This window comes from Macaca thibetana, chromosome 14 (genome assembly GCF_024542745.1).
Source record: "Macaca thibetana thibetana isolate TM-01 chromosome 14, ASM2454274v1, whole genome shotgun sequence".
NCBI classification, from domain to species: domain Eukaryota; kingdom Metazoa; phylum Chordata; class Mammalia; order Primates; family Cercopithecidae; genus Macaca; species Macaca thibetana.
In genome coordinates, this window is record NC_065591.1 from 37,341,266 (window position 1) to 37,362,628 (window position 21,363).

A 21,363-nucleotide genomic window follows, 5' to 3' on the forward strand; every position below is an offset into this window, starting at 1 on the left:
CTACCACTGTGGTTGGGGCTGGGGACAGTGGTTATTGGAGTGATTTTAGAAGTTCTTCTCTTTCACTCTCCGGTATCTCTACACCACCAACCTATCAGACAATCTGTTCAGTTTTTTGAAATTAGACCCTAAGTATACAGAATTAAATTAATCATAATCCATGGTTCTCAAGTCACTCTTGCATTGGTCCAAGCATGGCCTTCTTTTCCTTCTTACCTTGTTGATTTTTAAACAATATATGAATTCACCACCCAATACAGACACCAGGAACTTTGGAATAACCTGCATATACTCATGTATTCCTTCTTCCTTCTCCACACCCCCTTCTATGTGATGTATTTGCCAACCTGAATTCTGTGTTTGTCATTCCTTTGCTTTTCTATGTGGTTTTATCTCATCTATATTTATTCCTAATAAGAATTTTTTTTAATTTAGTTATTTTTAGCTTTAGAAAAGGGTTATAATCTCTGGGCTTACTATTTTTATTTAAAATCATGTTGCTAAAGGGGAAAAGGGTAACTTCACAGTGCAGAAGCCTGGCAGACACCATTTTAATCAAGGGATCAAAGTGAACCTCATCAGTAATGGTACAAATCAAAATCATGTGCTTGATAGGATGCAATGAAAAGAACACAGCATTGCTTCTGGGATATCCTTGCCAAAAATACATAACTTGAATCTAATCATGAGCCTCATCAGACCAAAGTCCCACATTGAGGGACAGTCTATGAAATAACTCTTGTGTAATCTTTAAAAAATGCAAAGGTCATGACAGTCAAAGAAAAATTGAAGAACTGCTCCAAATGAAGGAAACTAAAAGGACATGACAAGCAAATGCAAAGTGCAATTCTGAACCAGACTCTTTTGCTCCGAAAGGTATTTTGGAATAACTGACAAAACTTAAATGAAATTTGAGAGTTACATAGTGGTTGAATATTAACGCAATTTCCTGATTTTGATGGTTGTATTGTGGTTATTTAAGAGAATGCCCTTGTATGTAGAAAATATATCCTAAAGTATTCATGGGTGATGGAGCCGCAGACTGGCAACTTGTTCTCAAATGGGTCAGAAAAAAAAAAAAAGGCATTTGTACTGTACTTGCAACTTTTCTGTGAGTTTGAGATGGTTTCAAAATAAAACAAAAAAACATAAAAATATATTGCTAAGATTCATCCAAATTTTTCCATATTACTATAGTTCACATATTTTGACTGCCAAGTAATATTTTATTAGAGTTCATTCATTCACTCTCTCAGTGATGGATTTTCAGTTTTCTTCATTATTGCTATTGTGGCCAGTGCATCTGTGAATGTTACCCTATGTCTCCTGGCATGGATCTGAAAAAGTTTACCTTAGTTATGTACCTAGAAGTTAAATTGCTAGGTCATAGGGCATATTAGTTTCCTATGGCTGCTGTAAGATTAACTACAAACATAGTGGCTTAATGTAACAAAATTTTACTCCTTTATAATTCTGGAGGCCGGAAGTCAGAAATGAATTTTACAGGGTTAAAATCAATGTGTTGGCAGGGCTGATTCCTGCCGGAGATTCTATCTAGAGGAGTATCCATTTCTTTGCTTTTTTTGGTATCTAGAGAATGCCTGTGTTCCTTAGCTCCTTAGCTTGTGGTCCCTTCCTTGATCTTCCAAGTGCATCAGTCCAGTCTCTGCTTCCATCATCACATCATAGTCTCCTATTACTCTGACTCCCTTGCATCTCTCTTGTAAGGTCAGCTGTGATTACATCAACCGCATCCAGATAGTCCAAGATTATCCCTAATATGGACAAGTCTTTTTTGCCATATAAAGTAACATTCACAGGTTCTGTGGATCAGAATATGGACACTTTTGGGAGGCTATTACTCGGTTTACCATGTAAGGTATACGAATATTTAAGTCTATTTGAAATTATACCATTATGGATCATTTTCTTTGAATTGTTAAGTGCCTACTTTTAAATGATGAGTACCCTGGGAAGGAAAAAAGTGATAATCCATTACATATGTAAAATATTTGAAGCATCTCAAAGACATCCCTCATGCTCACTGTTTCCTTTACTCCTCACAATCCTACATGCAGCGAATAGGGCAGGCACCATTAGGTTGAAGCATAGAAGCTGCTCATATTAGATTATCTTTGACCTGCAAAAATAAGATTTTCATATTTTCTAACCTAATATTATATCCTCATTTTATAGAGGTGGAAACAGCTCTGAAAATTTAGGTGACTGTCTTCAGGTCATGCAACTAGTAAATATCATAGCAAAACTTTACACAAGGCCTCTTGACTCCCCAAATCAACGCCTCTTCCACCAGGTCATATGGAAAACGCTTGTTGGTGTGACTGTTATCACAAGATAATCTTTATGATAAACTGTGGTAAACTACTGATTAATCAAGATATGGGGAGTAGAGAGGGAAGAAGATCATCATGGAAATCTGAGAAGAATAGAAGAATTATCAATAGTTCTAAGTCAGGCTTAAAGCAATTCCACTGTTAAACTTCTATTATGTGAGATGGGAAGGGCTCGGGGATTAAAGATGAGGCAGAATAAGGTGGAGATCGAGATCCTGTTCCTATTCAACTAGAGCAGTGACTCCAAATTTTCTGAAGCCCTTTGGGGAGATGAGCTCATTTCAGGTTCCTATTGCACCTTAGCCATGGTTCATACACACCTAGACAACTAAATTTTGAATACAAATGCACTGACAAATTGACCTAACATTTGTCAGGGTCTAAAAAAGAAATACAGGTTCTGCTGGTATAGGAAGGCAGGTTAGCCAAGAACATGTCAGAGGATGGGAATGTGTAGTGTCAAAAGGACCAGTGCATATACTGTAGATGACATAGTATCTGGCACATGACAAAGTGGAAATTTGGGACAGAATAGGAGGGTGTTGCCTATTGCTGCTGCCTAGGAAGCTCTGCTGAGGGAAGCCCTGGACATCCATCAATATGGGCCAGAGCCTAGACTCTGCCCAACCTCAGTAGGTCACTTTCTCTCTCTGGTCATCTATTTTCTCATCTTCTCCATCAGAGGATTTAATAGCTTGGTCTTTTAGGAATCTTCCAGTTTGGATATTCTTTTTTTTTTTTTTTTTTTTGAGACAGAGTCTCGCTCTGTCGCCCAGGCTGGATTGCAGTGGTGCGATCTAGGTTCACTGCAAGCTCCGCCTCCCGGGTTCAAGCCATTCTCCTGCCTCAGCCTCCCAAGCAGCTGGGACTACAGGTGCCCGCCACCACGCCCAGCTAATTTTGCTTTTTTGTATTTTTAGTAGAGACGACGTTTCACCGTGTTAGCCAGGATAGTCTCGATCTCTTGACCTCGTGATTCACCCGTCTCGGCCTCCCAAAGTGCTGGGATTACAGGCGTGAGCCACTGCGCCCGGCCCCAGTTTGGATATTCTATGAGTGCTTCTATACATTGCAGAATGGGATCGAAATGACTCAATTCTTCCAAAGGAAAAAGGGGAGACTTCCTCCTCCATTTCTTATAGGGTCTCTGATTGCTTTGTGGAAATGTCATTTTCCCTCCAAGGACACTTATTATTTGGAGTACAGGGGATGCACAAAGTCACGTAGAATTTCCCAAAGTGGTCCCACAGATCATTAGTCCCAAAAGACTTCCTTCAAAAAACATTTTATATTATAGCAGAAAATATCCCATTTATAATAGCAACAAAAGATGAAATATCTAGAAATAAATTTAACAAGAAATATATGAGATCTACAAGATAAAAGGTTTATAACTGTGGAGAGAATAAAAAAAAATTTAAACAAATGGAAAAAGTATCTTTTATTGTGGGAAAGGAAGCCAAAACCTCAAAAAGATGTCAATTCTCAGTAGGTAATATGTAAGATTAAAAATAATCCCATAAATACACCAACTATATATTTTTTGAAATAGATAAGCTAGTTTTAAAATTCATTTGGAAAAATAAACAAAAATGTACATCCAGGAAAAGTCAGAAAAAACAAGAATGACAAGAGAACAAGACCTATCAGATACTAAAGCATACCATAAAGCTTTAAAAATTAGAACAGTATGCTACTGATGAATGGAAAATGATCCACATAATAATTAAAAGTTTTAAAGTAGATCTAAATATGCATAGGAACTTAATAAATAATTAAATTAGTGGTATCTCAAATCATCGGAGACAAGATGAATTATCCAATAATTGTTGCTAGTACAACAGAGTGATTATCTGGGGGGAAAAAAAGGATGTATAAACCACACCTTGCCCTAGTATAAATTTCAAAATAATCAATTACTCAAATGTAAAAATGTAGAGAGCACTTTGGGAGGCCAAGGCGTGCGGATCACGTGAGATCAGGAGTTTGAGACCAGCCTGGCCAACATGGTGGAACTCTGCCTCTACTAAAAATACAAAAATTAGCCAGGCATGGTGGCAGGCACATGTAATCCCAGCTACATGGGAGGCTGAGGCAGGAGAATCGCTTGAGCACGGGAGGCAGAGGTTGCAGTGAGCCTAGATTGTGCCATTGCACTCCAGTCTGGGGTACAAGAGCAAGGCTTTGTCTAAAAAAAAAAAATGTAAACAAAAGTACTAAAAAAATGGTGGGAGAATTATATCTTCAGACCGGAAAAAGATTTCTAACTATAATTTTTAAAATTTGAAAGCCTAAAACAATTAATTTTGATGACATTTAAAATTCTATATGGTGAAACTACCATAATTAAAGATAAAAGGCAAAGAACAAATTGGGAAAAATGTTTTTCAACATATATAACCGAGGGCTAATTTCTCTAACACATAAAAAGTTCTTACAAATCAATAAAAAGAAAACCAACAACTCAATGGAAAAAGGACAACGTTCATAAAGAGTTCACAGAAAAAGATATACAAATGGCTTTAAACATGTGAAAGAATGTTCAATTTCACTCACAATAAGAAAAAATACAAATTATGGCTACACTGAAGAAAACATTCTTCACCTAGCATTTTGTCAAAGCTCCAAAAATTTGATATGTGACTCATACACTTTATATATATATACCTTAAAGTGTCAGTATTTTTGCTGTGTTGCTCCATCCTTTCCAAGATGGTAAAAGCCTGCACCTTGGAGTCAAACAGACATGAGTTTAAATTGTGATTGTGCTGCTACCAGCTTGTCATTTTGGGTAAATGACATCGTTTCTTTAAGCCTCAGTTTTCTCATTTGCAGAATGAATGAGATAGTTTTGTGGGTCTGTTTTGGACAGCAAAAATTCTGACAGGAGCTACCACTTTCTGACTACCTGCCAGGTGTGCCACATACATGATTATCTCAATTCACCCTGGAAACCACACATTGGGATGAATATCTTTTCCCCATTTTCACAGATTAGGAAACAGCCCCAGAGGGGCTAAGAAATTAGCCCAAGGTAAGTGGCAGAATCAGGATTTTCAAAGTCAGGTTGAATCTAGCCCCAATATCCACACTGTTTCCACTACGCAGCACTGCCTTTCACAACGTCTGACACAATGTCTGAGAGGAGGTGCCTGTGCTATTTAAGCTTTCTTTTTTATTTTTTATTTTATTTTTTATTTATTTATTTATTTATTTATTTATTTATTATTCTTATACTTTAAGTTCTAGGGTACATGTGCATAACGTGCAGGTTTGTTACATATGTATACTTGTGCCATGTTGCTGTGCTGCACCCATCAACTCGTCAGCACCCATCAACTCGTCATTTACATCAGGTATAACTCCCAATGCAATCCCTCCCCCCTCCTCCCTCCCCATGATAGGCCCCGGTGTGTGATGTTCCCCTTCCCGAGTCCAAGTGATCTCATTGTTCAGTTCCCACCTATGAGTGAGAACATGCGGTATTTGGTTTTCTGTTCTTGTGATAGTTTGCTAAGAATGATGGTTTCCAGCTGCATCCATGTCCCTACTGCAATTCCCATCCCTTTACACTCACAGTCTGGCTGAAATTCTACCCGCTTCCAGGTCACACTTGTCCAAAGTAATGTCCTTTGCTCTTCCAACAATGATGGTCTACACCACTCATAATCCTTTTTTTTTGACTCCTCATCTACAGCCCATCTACTGTAGCCAGGTACAACTACTTGACGTTTTGACCATGTATGCCTTTTCTCAAGTGTATGCCTCTTTTTTCCCATCAGCTTGTAGACTTTTCATTTCTGTATTCTATATCCCTGGGGCTTCTCTGGTGGCTTGCACATTCTGGTCAACTAAATCTGTTTAGCTCCTTCTCATCTTGTGTATTGAACTGTAGGTGGGAGGACTTGGAACTTCTCCAACTGCCTGGCTCAGGAGCTCTTGGTCCTCCTCCATAGTCTCTGCTTTTTCTGCCTGGAGGCCCACGGTGACAGATCCCCTCACTTGTTCTCTGCCTCACAGGATTCACGGCTCAGACATACCCAGTAATAAATAACAACTTAGATGATTGTGTCTGGTAGCTAATTGACTGTGTAACATAGGCTACCAGGCTCTGGGGCAGCACAGCATGCTGCTTGTAATTAATCACCCTCATCCCAGCCTGACTACCCAGCTATGTCGAATCACAGAGCAATTAGGCATTTTCTGAGTGGGTTTCCCTGCCTAGGTTGGGAAGGTGGAAAACATCCTATTAATGTAGCTTTCTGTAGGTTCTCAGAACCACATTGATTCTATGAGAAGTCAACACTGTGCTGGCACTGTTAAATGCTGTAGGACTTGGCAATATAAGGAAAAAATAATCTATGCCCTCCAGCACTACATAACTAAGTTAGAAATATAAGACAAAATTCTAGTAAGAATAATTTTCCACGTCATATGAGAGGTATAAATACATTCCTATGAGATAGAAGGTACCTTTTGACTAAGAAATGGGGAAGTTAGCAACATGTAGTACAGAATCGTAATATAGTATGATGGTTCATATTAGGATCATCCATGAGAACAGTTCAAAGATATAGATTCCCAAACTCTACCCAATACCAACTAAATCAGAATCTCTGAAGAGGCAAAAAGAAAACAAAAAAAATTCTCTATCTAGGTATCTGAGAAATCCTGATGCCAAATATGTTTAGTGCAGCTACCCAGCCCACATTTATTCTCTAAAAGCTTTGGCTCAGTCCTATAAGGGTGGGTTGCTACAGCTCTCTGAACCATGTAATCCCTCCATCCCAGCCTTCCCTTGCCACAGCTCATTGTACTAAGGTTGTGTACCAAACTGAAGCTGAGTCTCTTTGGAGTTGAAAGTCAGAAATTCTGATTGAGTAATTGAGTGTGCTGGATCTAGAAGGTGAATTGTATTCTGAGTCTAAGGGAGCCATTTGAAAGCTGTACACAATAAGAGAGAGAAATTACTTCTATCCTTGAAAACTCTTTGGTCTCCATTCCCTGTCCTTTACGTGGCACTTATACTTTCTGTAATAAGTTTTACAAGAATCTTTGTTTTATTGTAGGATGCCTCCATTAGTTAAATGTGCTTGTGTGAGTTTCAACTTTTTCTCATAGACAGTATAATTTGTAGGAGAGCGACCTTCTCTAAACAGAAGAGATTTCAGAGGCCAGCTATTCCAACCTCCCACTTCAGGCAGGATCTATCCTCTCCACTTGATTCAAAGTTAAATTGCTTATCACTGTGTTTAACAAACTAGATGCTCAAAAAAGCCCCTGGGCCTTAAACCTTCTGAGATAGGAAACTTGGTACCTCCAATTTAGATGCTTTGACTGCTAGAAACTCCTTGTTATTGGGCCAAAATCTCCTATCCTATAAATTTGTATCATTGAATCTTCTCTCTGAAACCAAACAGACTAATTCCATCCCCCTTTCATCATAATAGTAAACAAAATTTTTAAGACAGTTTTCTCAATTTCCCCTCCCCATCTTTTCTTTTTCAAGGTAAGTATCTTGGCTTACTCAAGATATTTACTGTTCTTTCAATGACATGTACTCCAGACCCTTCATCATTCTATTCCCCCCCAAACTGGTTACTCCAATTTGTCAATGTTCTAACATTAAAGTATGATGCCCAAAATGAGACAAAGATTCCAAGGGATGTCATCATCCCTGTTTCTATTGTAGTCTTGAGAGGCAAAATAAATTTGCAGTTCAAATGTAGTGTAGTAGTTTAGTCTCCTTTGCCTTTGACAATAATCCTTTGAGGTAGGTCTTACTCTTGTTCAATTTTACAGATCAAGGGAAAAAAATACTGGAGCAGTTATATGTATTGTCTAAAGTCATACAACTAAAAAGTGATGGAGCCAGGTTGTTAGAAGGTGAATTGTGCCCCCACCCCAGCCATAATTCATGTTGAAGTCCTAACCTCAGAACCTTAGAGTATGTGGTTGTATTTGGATACAGGGACTTTAAATAAGTGATTAAAGTAAAATTAGGTCATTAGCATGGTCCCTAATCCAATATGACCAGTGTTCTTATAGCAAGAAGAAATTTAGACATAGACATGCACAGGCAGAAGACCACACGAAGACAGAGGGAGAAGCCACTCAGCTAAAGCCCAAGGAAAGAGTCCTCAGAAGAAACCAATCCTGCAAATATCTTGATCTTGATCTTGGACTTCTGGCCTCAAGAACTACGAGGAAGTCAATTCCTGCTGTTTAAGCCATCCAGTCTATGGTAACCTCTTATGGCAGCCCTAGAAGACTAATTTGTAAGTATTAAACCTCATCCTTAGATTCCAACTGCCATGTTCTCCTCTTTACTACAGACTCTTCTGCCCAGGTTTTCTTCCTAGACTAGCCTCACCTCAGCACATGCTGACGATATTAAACAGGCTCAGCTGCAAACTCTCATGAGTGAGTTCTCTCACTGTTATTATAGAAATGAATGCCTCAGAGTAATGACAAAGATGGAGCCCTTTGATTCAGGTCCAGGCATCCAGACATAGGACAAGTCCAGACGGGACATAGGAGAGTGAGCTGGACCTGAGACTTGGGGGCGGTTTTGAGTTTTCTGATGGAACATGTGCTCAGGCAGAGCTATAGCACCAAGGTGGGTGCCATCTCTGATTTTGTTTTCAACAACAACAACAAAAATGGTTTATTTGCAACAAACCCTGTCTCATCATTTAAATATGGCATAGGAGTAGAAAGGAGTCACACTGCAAGCATCATTTATTTCAAGGCATAGTTCCATGTCTCCCAAAGACGACAAGTCCATCTCCCTCAGAGACCCATGTCCAGATCCAAACTGAACATATGAAACAGGCACGCCCAGAATAAAGTCAGCTCCAGGCCTTGGCAGGTTTCACCCTTATCCCATAGTCCTTCCTTCACAGCCCTCCACTCCCCTGCACCCCCAATCAGGCCAACTCCTAGCCTCTGAGCCACCAGAGAGCTGTTTTTGAGGGGTAATTGATAGGGGTTTAAGCATCACATAAGGAAAATACCATGAACTCTATTGTTCAGAGACTTGTTTGGCTCTGTGTCCCCACTCAGATCTCACCTTGAATTGTAATAATTGCCATGTGTCAAGGGCAGGACCAAGTGGAGATAATTGAATCATGGGGGTGGTTTCCCCCATACTGTTCTCACGATAGTGAGTTCTCATGAGATCTGATGGTTTTATATGAGGCTTCCCTCTTTACTCAGTTCTCATTCTCCTTCCTGCCACCATGTGTTTACTTCCCCTTCCACCATGATTGTAAGATTCCTGAGGCCTCCCCAGCCATGCTGAACTGTGAGTCAATTAAACCTCTTTCCTTTATGATGACCCAGTCTTGGTTGTGTCTTTATTAACAGTATGAGAATGGACTAATACAATCTCATGAAATATCTAGATCATGAGCATTAGAAACAGACAGACTTCTATTACTCACTAGGTGTAGAGGCATTACCTGCGACCTAGTTAAGAGTGTCAGCTTTGGAGTTAAGCTATTTGCATCTGACCCTTGGCACTACCACTTAAAATAATTGCTTGTTTGTTTGCGGCCTTCATTTACAAAATGAAAGGTTTTCATTTGTAAAATGGAGGAAACACTTATCTTACAGGGTTATTGTTAGGATTAAGTGAATAATGCACATAGAGGAGACCCTGCCTAGCACATAATTTTTTGTTTGTTCGTTTTTTTTTCTGAGATGGAGTCTTGCTCTGTCACCCAGGCTAGAGTGCAGTGGTATGATCTCAGCTCACTGCAACCTCTGCCTCCTGGGTTCAAGCAATTCTCCTGCCTCAGCCTACCGAGTAGCTGGGATTACTGGCGCCTGCCACCAGGCCTGGCTAATTTTTGTATTCTTAGTAGAGACGGGGTTTCACATGTTGGACAGGCTGGTCTTGAACTCTTGACCTCGTGATCCGCCCGCCTCAGCCTCCCAAAGTTGCTGGAATTACAAGCGTGAGCTACCGTGCCTGGCTAGCATTTAGTTTTAACTTAAACACTGATATTGTATTCACTATGTGCCAGACAGTGTTGTAAGCACTGTACAAATTAACTCATTTAATTCTCATGTCTATGATGTGGTTGCAATTGTTATCTCTACTTTCCAGGTAAATAAAATGAACCTTGGAGATGTTAAGTGATTTACTCAAGGTAAATGACAGAGTTGAGAAATAAACCCTGAGGTCTTGGTTTTAGTTGATTCTAAACCACTACACTGTGCAGCACTCAGTAAGTCTTTCTTATTGTTATTATTAGGGGTGTAACCTTGAGCAAATCCTTTGATCTCTGTAAGCCTCAATTTTCTCACCTGTAAATTAGAGACAGCACCAATGTATGTTGTGAGGATATAATGCATGAGAACAATATAGCATAATATGCAACATATACAGTAGTATTCAAAAGATGTGTTTCTCTCTCTCTCTCTCTCTCTCTCTCTCTCTCTCTCTCTCTCTCTCTCTCCTCTAGATCTTAAACTTCTTTCTGTGGTTATAAGAACATCTCCAGCCTGAGGAGGCAGATACTGATCTAGCACAAAACTTGACTTGGTTCCAGTTTTTCAGTACTCTACTGAGACTGTTTAGTCTGTTCTTTAGACCTTAGGACACCTTGCTGCAACTTCAGGGCATGTTAAATATTATCCCTCCCCTCTCCAAAACTGGAATGGCCCCAAGGCTGAACTTCCGCAGAAAGACTTTTCTAGCTCTGAAGGGTGTGTCTGTCCATTTGCTGCATTTCTGTTTAGATGAGAAACTTCTGAAATGACTGGAATGCTCCTTATAAACATTCTTAATTCTCATTTGTTTGCTCAAATTTTTTATCCGGTGGCCACACCCAAATCTTTCAAAGTGTTTTTAAAGTTGGCAATTTACAAAGGATCCTAGATTCATTTGTTGCCACTTTTATGATTGTCCAGGCTTTGACAGGAAGTTTAGAGGTGAAAACAAAGTGCTAGTCATACAGTTTGTTCTCGATTTTGCTACTCTGACATGGTCAGAGAGAAGGCTAGCTGCAGATTTGGAGTGTAACTGTATCATACATACAAAAGTACTCACAATCATCCTTCCTCATTTCACTTCCCACCTGTTCCCTCCAAGCAATTGACAGTAGGAAGACCAGGATTCTAGTTATCTGATTACCCTAACAAGTTCAGTAATGAATTAAATCAAGGGTCAGCAAACTTTTTCTATAAAGGGCTAGATAGTAAGTTTTTTAGAGTTAATGGGCCATATGACTTTTGTCTCAACTACTCAACTCTGCTCTTGTAGCTAGCGCAGCTACATAACATGTAAACAAGTAGGCATTTGGTGTGTTCTAATCAAACTTTATTTGCAGAAGTAGGTGGCAGGTTCGACTTAGCTGGCAGGCCATCATTAAGTGACACCTAATTTAAATCATAGTGAAAAGCATCTTCATTGCAGAAAGTTCAGGAAGGAACAGAAATAAATAATAAGAAGAAATAGGCTGTTTATTGTAGCCATCAAATACAAGGACTCTGGAGGCAGCATGCCTGGATCAGCGTTGTGGGACCATGAGCAAGTAAATGGAAGCTTCTTTATCTGTACAATAGGAATAACTATAGTATATTCCTCATACAGTTAATGGGAGAGTAAAATGAAATGATGCAGGTAAGAACTGGAAACCTAGTCTCTTAGTCAATTCAGGCAGCTATAACAAAATACAAGATTGGTGGCTTAAACAACAAATATTTATTTTTCACACTTCTGGAGGCAGGTAGATCTCGTGTCTGATGAGGGCTCGCCTCCTGGTTTGTAGACAGCCGTCTTCTGGTTGTAATCTCACATGGCAAAGAGAGAGAAAGAGGAAGCAAGCTCTCTCTTGTCTCTTCTAGCAGGGGATTCATCCTATTATGAGGGGTCCACCCTCATGACCTAATGACCTCTCAAGGGCCCTACCTCCTAATCCCATCACATTTGGGGTTAGGATTTCAACATATGAATTTTGATGGAGGTGCTTAGGAGTGTAGTGAGCACAAATATGTCTTCATAACACCTGGTAAGCACTCTGCTTGTTAGCCGTGACAGAAAGAGGCAGCAGGGTATTGTGGGCGAATGTAGAGTCAGAGACCAGAAAGCCTGGGTTTGCAGCCCTGCTCCAGCTGGCATTTACTAACTGTGTGACTGTGGGCAATTCCTTAACCTCTCTGTGTCTTAGCATCCTCTGCAGTAGCAGTCCCTGTCTTATAGGGGTGTTATGTTAGATGAATGAATACATCCAAACTGCTTAGAACAGTACCTGAAATTTTGTAATTATTGCAGATGCAACTTTCAAAATTACCATCATTATTATTAATAAGTCATTTCACATGCCCTGAGGCAATTACTATTAACACTTTGAACCCTTTCCTTTCAGTAATTTTATATGGTTGTGGCCACACTACTGATGTATACATAATTTATTTTTTATTTGACATTTTCTGTGATTACTTAACCCTCTTATTAAAAACCTTTTGCTGAAAGGCCATTTTATTTGCTCTGTAATAGGCTATGGAGTAAGCATGCCATAATTTCTTTAATTTTTGCCCTTGTCCTGGACATGTTGTAGTTTACAGCTATTGTTATTTGAAATAATATTGCTATAAATATCTGTGGGCATATAGTTATTTGCATATTTTTTATTCTCTCCTTAGGACAATTTCTCCAAAGTGGAATTACTGGGGCGAAAGAGTATGCATATTTTTAGGTTGGTGTATATGTGTGCTCAAATTACTTTCTGTCTTAGTTCATTGTGTGCTGCTATAACAGAATGTATCAGTCTGGGTAATTCATAAAGAACAGCACGTGTATGTGTGCATGAGATAAAGAAGGAAAGAGGGAGGGAGTTGGCTGAGGTTATCCTTTTATCAGGGACCCACTTCCTCCCACTCCCTCAATAACAGCATTAACCCGTTTATTAGGGCAGAACCTTCATGACCTAATCACTTCCTAAAGATTCCACTCCCAACACTGTTGCATTGGTGATTAAGTTTCCAACACATGAACTTTGGGGGGACGCATTCAAATCATAGCACCTTCCAACATGGATGTACCCATTTACAGTATTTCCATCACATTCCCATTCACCATGTTAATTTCCTCCTCAGTCAAGTGAGGCTAATAAAGCCAGGTTGAGGCTAATGAAGTCAGCTTGATCTTCCTTATACAGTTATTATAAGAATCAATATGTATGTAGACATGCTTTGGAAACAACCATGTGATATAGCACTGTAGTCATTTCTCTTGGATAAAAGCATCTGGTTAGGCCAAGTGACATCCAGAGGTTGGGATGTTGCACTAAACGTGACTCCCCCATGTTGAGCCTACCTGTGGTGAAAACGGCCAACACATCTAATTCAATTAAGATTATAGGTACATTATGGTCCTGACCAGCTTTTTAGGCTAACCACAGTAAGCAATCATTGTTATGATTTCATGACTTAAGTAACTACGATCTTAATTTGGGCTTTCCAAAGAAGAGCACTGCTCACTGATGATGTGAAGCTTTTTCCCGAATGGGAAATAAACAAACAGTGGCCTAGGAACAAGCACCTTCTTCATTTCAATATGTGACAGTGGCTATGAGTTTTTCATACTTTATTGATGTGTCAATATATAAATTCCCTACAAGCCAGCCAAGGTATCATGGAAAAAGCACTAAACACTGAACACAGAGACCTGTGCTTAAATCCCAAGACTCTGACTTATTTGTTTGACCTTAGGTGAATCACTTCTCCTGTCTGAGCTTCATTTTCTTGACATTTAAAATAAAGACACCAGTACTAATCTTACTAACATTTTGAAGTTTGGAGGAGGCTTAAGTAAGATTATATATGTGAAAGCACAAATTAAAAATCTATTCCACTGCCACGTAGTAGGTGTTCCTTAAAGGAAAGTAAAAAGACAAGTATGTCAAAACACCTAGTATATTGCATGTCACTCAGCAGTTGATCAAAATTATTTGTCAACTCTGTTTCTGGTATAACCATTTGTTTACTGGCCCAAGACTTTGGTTACTTGGCAACTTTTCCAGGAAGTATTCTGGAGCCTTTTCCAACTCCTATCTTAGATAGACTTGACCTGATTGAGTAGAGGCACCATTATTTTTTAAGCAATTTCAGTTGTTTTCCAATTGGAAAGGGGGTTTGTAATACATAATGTCATGATAAAATCTTTTTGCATAAAGCTTTCTACACATTCAGGAATTTATTTTCCCCCCATCATTTAGGATAGATTTCCCAAAGTAGAATCACGGGGTTAATGGGTCCACTGTTAAAGCTTTAGTTACATTTTCAAATTGCTTTCCAAAAAGTTTATGCTAATTTTCACTTATATATTACTTGTATGCCTTGAATTTTACTTAACCCTCATATGGGTACCTCCTACACACATCATTTATAATATCAGCAACACGATGTCATGCTTTTCATATACGTGTTAACCCTTGCAAATTGGGAGCTCATGGGGACAGATTTGTTGACATTTGTTGAAGCATGAATGAAAAGGGAGAAAAGAAAGAAGGATGGAGAAGGAAGAAAATAAGGAAGGAGAAAAGAAGAAGAGAAAGAAATAGAGACAGAGAGAAAAAAGAAAGGAGAGAAGAATATATAGACATAGAAGACCACGCAGGACCAGATAAATGAAGTATGGAGAGGAAAGAGTTTCTGGTTTTAGCTGCCAGCACTAATTAAAGCCTCCTATGGAACACTTTTCCTCGAAGAGAGGAAGGGCAGCATGTCACATACTATAAGGTGCATATACATGAGTAAATAAATTGCCAACCAATACATTTTTAAAGGGAGCCCATTATGCTTATTTATTGAAGCTTTCAAGTGTTACGTCGGATCCTGCAATGAAGTAAATTATTAAGCATCTCTGTATCTACTCTGGAAAATATCACGGCTGCTTCTTTTGAGCCTTATTTCTATTTCCACTCTGAGTCCTTCTTTTGGGGCACTTGGAGTAATTCTTTGTGATATGCATCACTAGAGTACCTCTTAAGAAAATGTCAGAGACCACCCGCTCCCAGTTTTTACAGAACTCTAGTAGACAGAAATTATCTGTGACTAATTAATATGGATGTTGAAAATCAAAGTAATGTTTATCATATTCATTTTTCTGTGATCCCTTTCTCCCTTCTCGAAGTTCACCTGATTTCTACCACTTTTTCTTAATCTTGCCTCAAAGAAATGTGTTTGTTTGTTGTTTTCTTTCAGAAACTAGAAATTGGAAATAGTTGACCTGGAGTTTGAATGGAACTGAAGTTGTCAGTCATTTGACTGCCTCCAAAACCTGCAGAGATTTTACTTTCAAAGTGAAGGCAAAAATAACTATACAACTCAGTCAAATGAAAGCAAATGCAGGGGCTAGTAAATTAGAAAAGAGTTTCAATCCTATTTTTGTGAATGCTCTAGCTCATTGATTTCAGTGAATTCAAGCTTCCTTTCCAATTCTATCACCCTCAGCTCCTCTGCATGGAACCAGGTGGGGAGAGAGTGAACCTCCAAATCATGCAAAGGGCTTCTTAGCCTGGCTTGACCACTTTGGAACAGACTGTCTGTGGGCAAAGGATTCAACCTCACTCAACCTCAATTTTCTCAAATGCAAAAAGGGTATGTGGCAGTACTTAGATTGTTATGAGGATGAACTAAAAATAAGATATTCATGTCAAATATCAGCAGAGTTCCTCAGTTTTCCCTATGGCTCACACTTTCTGCATATGGAATTCTATCCATTTTTCAAGATACAATTCAAATACCACCTTCCAAGTGAATCATTCCTGGACCCGCCTCTGATATCTTATATATACCATCAGTCACACACACATCTCATATGACTTATCACTTTTACTGCCTGGGATTCTTTGAGACAGTTCTAGACCCCAACACTTTTTATTTTTAATCCAGAGTGATGGGAATGTAGGTCCATCCCAATAAATCAGTATTTTTAGCCTAACCAACTCATTTAGCAGGGCAACACTACTTAAGAATGGAAATGGCAAAGCAATCAAAAGCTCTTGCAGGGAGGCAGATTCCAATTTTATCAAACATGAGACCTACCATTTCATTTTTTCTTCCTGTATGAGATCTTTTTGGTGGGTCTAGGCCTTATTCCCTCAACTAGAGTTTAAGTTGTTGAGGGCAGACAGTAAGTCATGTGCTTCTTTGCTTCTCTCCTTCGTATCTGGCATAGCATTTGCAGTAGATTTATTGAGAGTATTCCAACTGAATTTTTAGAGTTGTCTGGAATGTCAGAAAAAAAGTACTTATTAAGCAAGGGGACAAACTTGGATGCAATGTATGGGATTTATTTGGGAAGACAATCACAGTACTTACCATATTATGAAAGCAACCTCAGGAAAACTCTTCCACAGGAAAATTACATTGCTTTTCCTTCATGCCTTCATCCAGCAAATACAAAGTGAGAGCCTGCTACTATACAGGTCTCTGTTCTCAAAAATCTTACATCCAAATTGAGGAAATAAGTCTCTACAACCATAAAAATGATCCTGGCAGCAGTCCCTAGATTAATGAAAATGAGATGCCAGCTCTCATGCTTGATAAATGATATGACTCATCTCAGATTAGGTTGGATTCTCATTAACTGGTCACAAATCTGTGTCCCTCATTTATCTAGGAGCTATTCAAGGGCAAGAGCCATGCATTAATCATCTTTCTATTCCAATGTGTAGAACAGTGCTTAACATTCATTCATTCATGCATTCATTCACTCAATGCATTTTTAATGAGCATCTACTATGTGCAGGCCATAGTAGGTGTTCCTCCTGTCTCAAATCTTTCAAGACCCCGTCCTTCTAAAGTACATCAAAATCTATCTCAAAGGAATGTCATCCTTTTAATTCAGTTAACACATTTTTAAAAAGCTCTTACTATGTGCTAGGCATTGAGGAAACAGCAAATCAGATGGACACAATTCTTGCTCTCCAAAGGCTCTCAGTCTAGCATGAAAAGACAGATTATTCTGAAAAAATATCATATGCCCTGAGGGACATCTGACTCTATGCATTCATATCTAACTGCCTCCCCTCTCCTTTCCCATTACCTGTTTTATCCTTACAGCTTTCTCTGCTATGTGACTCATCTCAGTTTGTGCCCCTCCTAGTCCTTCCAATCCGCCCTACTTCCTGCCCACAACCCAGCTTCACACACAGGCTCCTGGCTCTGGCTCCCTGTTGGTTTGCAAACCATAAACCATCTTTGGGGTAATGCAAGTCAGTTCAACTTGGCTCTGGAGACCTCACCCACTCATTTACCTTCAGGGTGTAGCCCCCAAGGCTGCCTAGGAAATAGTGTACAGTAGCAGATACTCATTTTGTATTTGCTAAATGAAGGCATGAATGAAGAGGCAACATAACTTTTCTTTCAGCGCAAAGGTTTGCCAGGGGTCAGCCTTCATGTTATGATAAGTGTAAGTGCTGCAATTGTCTTCCTGGCAATGGAGCCTTTCTAGAACTCGTGGTCGAGGGGGAGGAGTGCTTTAAAAACCATTTTTAATTAGGCAATTATGACAATTAAATATTTGAGACTCAGGGTTCCTAATCCTTATTTGATTTCCACTTTAATTTCCTAATAATGCACATCTCTGTTCTCATTGTAATCTTTCCCTTTGAATCTGTGTGGGATTCATTTGCTCGAGATAATTGCTTCTCTATAAGGCTCTCTCTTGTCATGTTCACAATGATCTAATATTAAGTGGGGGAGGGGCACACATTATTTACTGTCATGAGAAAAATTTTTAGAAGAGTGGTGAATACCGGTTTTCTCATTTTATTCCATCAGAGACAATGAAATAAAGAGGTGACAAGAGGAAAGCAGCTCTGACAGTTCTGATAAGAAATTACATCAGCGTGTTTCCTCTTTGCCAGGGTTCCTGAACTCCAGATAGAACTAGAAGGGGCCCAAAAGAGGAGACACAGCAGCAAATATTTATTGAGTGCCTACTAAGTGTCAAACTCTGTGCTAGACATTTTACAGACACAGCTCATTGGGTTGTGATCACAATAAGAGAGGTAGCTATTGTTTTCCTTATTCTACAGACAAGGCTCCAAGAGAACATTCATTGTCCAGTTTAAATCATCAGCAAATTAGTGACCAGGCTGTAATCTAGGTGCTCCTGAGCCCGTAGTCTATGTCCTTTTCACCCCACTGTGCTACCTCCATTGATCTTGACTTCAGAAACTATGTGACCTTGAACAAGTTTTTATTTAACCCCTCTGAACCTCAGTTTCTTCATCTGCAAAATGGAGGATGGAGGAACCTTCTCTGTGAGAGTGAAACAAAATATGCAAAATTCTTGGCACTAAATACACAATAGCTTTACAATTCAAATAACTGCTATTATTATCCTTTATCAGAACAGGAGCTTGCAGCTCCATAGACACCTGAAATATTAGTGAGTAACAATATGACATGACAATTGAGACTTAGTGTAGGCATCTACAGGGCTGGGGCCTCAGACCAGGCAGCAGGTTCAGTGTCCTTGCCCCTCACACTGTGCAGACCCTAGGTGGTACTCAAAGTGTGCTCTCTGTGTTTGCTTTATGACATAGGCTGGGAAGCAAAGGCAGGACCTCACCCTCTGCTGAAACTGGTAGGAGTCAGGAAGGGCACTGACTGGCATTCAGCAGAAAAACCTGGGGTCCCAGATAGGTCACTAAGCAGGGACACCAGCAAAGGGGGCAGGGTGATGCCAGAAGGCAGGAAACTGGGTATTAAAGCTCTAGGCTTCCAGGAAAGGTTTGGTTATAGGAGCAAGGCCCTAATTCAAAATCTATCTGGCCTGCTGACTGGCCATCACTTGTATTCCAGATACGGGGCTAGGGACTGAGAATGCAGCAGTAAACAAGAAAGAGTTACTGCCCTCAGACAGCTCCAGGACTAAGAGGCAGGAGAGTCAGGCACAATAACAAATTTCTGTGAGAGAACAAGACAAACAACTCTCATCGAAACATATATATATATATCAAAAGCCTCGGGAAGAATGAGAGAGATGAGAAGTTGCTGGAATCACCAGCAATTAGTTGTTAGACTAGGACATTAAAGTCAGACTGATGAGTAGCCAAGTTGCCAAACTCTACTGCGTAGAGCTTTTTAAAATCACCTCTCCCTACTTCAGCTGGAAATAGTCCCACAGAGAGAGACTCAAAGCCCAAAGCTGGAGGGATGAGAGCGATGGGAAGGCAGCTCCCCTTGGCAGGTGATTCTCTGTCCCCCACACCCTTCTTTGATATTGTTTCTACAAATACCCTCACACCTACTTGGCTGCATCCTTTCCTCTTACAAATACTATGGCAGACAGGAAGCCTTTGATCTTCACAGAGATCTCAATGCCCATTGTGACTGGAACACAAAATATTTACCAAGTCGCCAGGTTGATGGCTCCATGTCAAGTCTTGCTAGATCAAATATGAGATGTTGGCTTTGTAAATCACCAAGCGTAGCACCAAGAATGGACAAGAAGCTTGCACAACATCAAAGATGCTTCCTGCCTCTGCAAATCTGCGTGTTTTCTGTAGTATAGGATGTAATGGTAGCAATGAACACATACAGAAACAGATGTGTGTGTTCACGTATTTCATAGGCACACAACCATGCATTTGGGGCCACAGGTAGACACTTGCACTCATGTATTCATTATTTCAGATGCACACCCTCACATGCACACACATCAGTAAACACAGTCACAGCAATCCCAGTTGCTGTTGAGGCATTTGGCTGGTATGGCAGATGGAAGTCCATCCTAAACCCAACAGCCATCTTCACTTAAATACCGTGTTCAGTGCAACCTTAAAAGCACAGCGGGCTCATTATGATGCTATTACCTGCATTTGTACAGAGATGGTGTGATTAGCCCATCCATAGAGGCAGTGGAGCCTGTCTGCCTGCCTGCTGCGGCCCACCCAATATATCCTTAGAGGAAATGGGCAGCACCGTGTCTCCACACCTGAGATAAATCAGTCCCCAGCTGCCCTCCTGTTTTCACATCTGAACTCCACTAATAAATCTGGGACCTCGGGACAAGAGCCTTAAAAACTCAGTGCCAGAAGTCTTGAGTGCGTCTTTCTTTTGTCCCCACCTTGCTTTGTGCCTTAAAGGGCCACTTCCCATTTAACATTGTTTGATCTGTAAAATGAAAATGTTTATCTAGATTCAAAACTGTCTGTTCATCAATAACTACTAGAGAACTTAAAACATGTAGATTATTGGGTTCCAGACCTCATGAATCCAAATTTCCCTGGGTAGGACCCAGGAATATGTATTTCACAAGTTCCCAAAGAGATTCCAATAGATATTTGTGAGCCGGGGTTGGGAACACAGTATAAAATGTTTCTAAAGCTGCTTTTTGGCAGCCTTTCTGATTCTCTAAATGTAGCCCCTTCAATACCAAGTGCTTTCCACTAACATAGGAATATATATGTGGAGTTTTCTAGAGATACTCTATATTAGTTATCTATTGCTGTGTAACAAATGATCCAAAGGCTTAGTGGTTTAAAACTACAATAAATATTTATTATCTCTCATAGTTTCTATGGGTTAGGAATTTTGAGAGAGGCTTGGGTGAGTAATTCTGGCTCAAGGACTGTTATGAAGTTGCAGTCAAGATGTGGGATGCAGTCATCTGAAGGCTTGACTGGGGCTAGAGAATTTACTTTCAATATGGCTCACTCACATAGCTGGCAAGTTAGTGCTGGCTCTTGGCAGAAATTCTTAGCTTCTCTCCACAAAGGCCTCTCAACAGTGAGCTTGAGTATTCTTACAATATGGCTAGTGACTTCCCCCACAACAAACTATCCAAGAGATGAAGATGGAAGTGATGATGACTTTTATAGCCTAGCCTTAAAAGTCAGACCCTCTTCCCTTGTAATAATCTATTGCTCACACATATCATCCCTGATTCAGTGTGGGAAAAGACTACACAAAAGTGTGAATACCAGGAAGTGAGGATCACTGGGGGCCATTGTGGGAAGTTTTGTGAAGGCCAAGCCTTGCA

General features: G+C 39.8%; 1 protein-coding gene across 1 annotated transcript in view; it reads left to right on the forward strand.

The window, feature by feature from the left end:
* The first annotated feature begins 19,048 nt into the window (after positions 1-19,048).
* Positions 19,049-21,363, forward strand: part of LIN7C (lin-7 homolog C, crumbs cell polarity complex component) — a 385,573-nt gene continuing 383,258 nt past the window's right edge. Inside the window, exon 1 of the mRNA XM_050755483.1 lies at positions 19,049-19,052. The gene's annotated coding sequence lies outside the window, so the exon portion shown is untranslated. The remainder of the gene's footprint in view (positions 19,053-21,363) is intronic.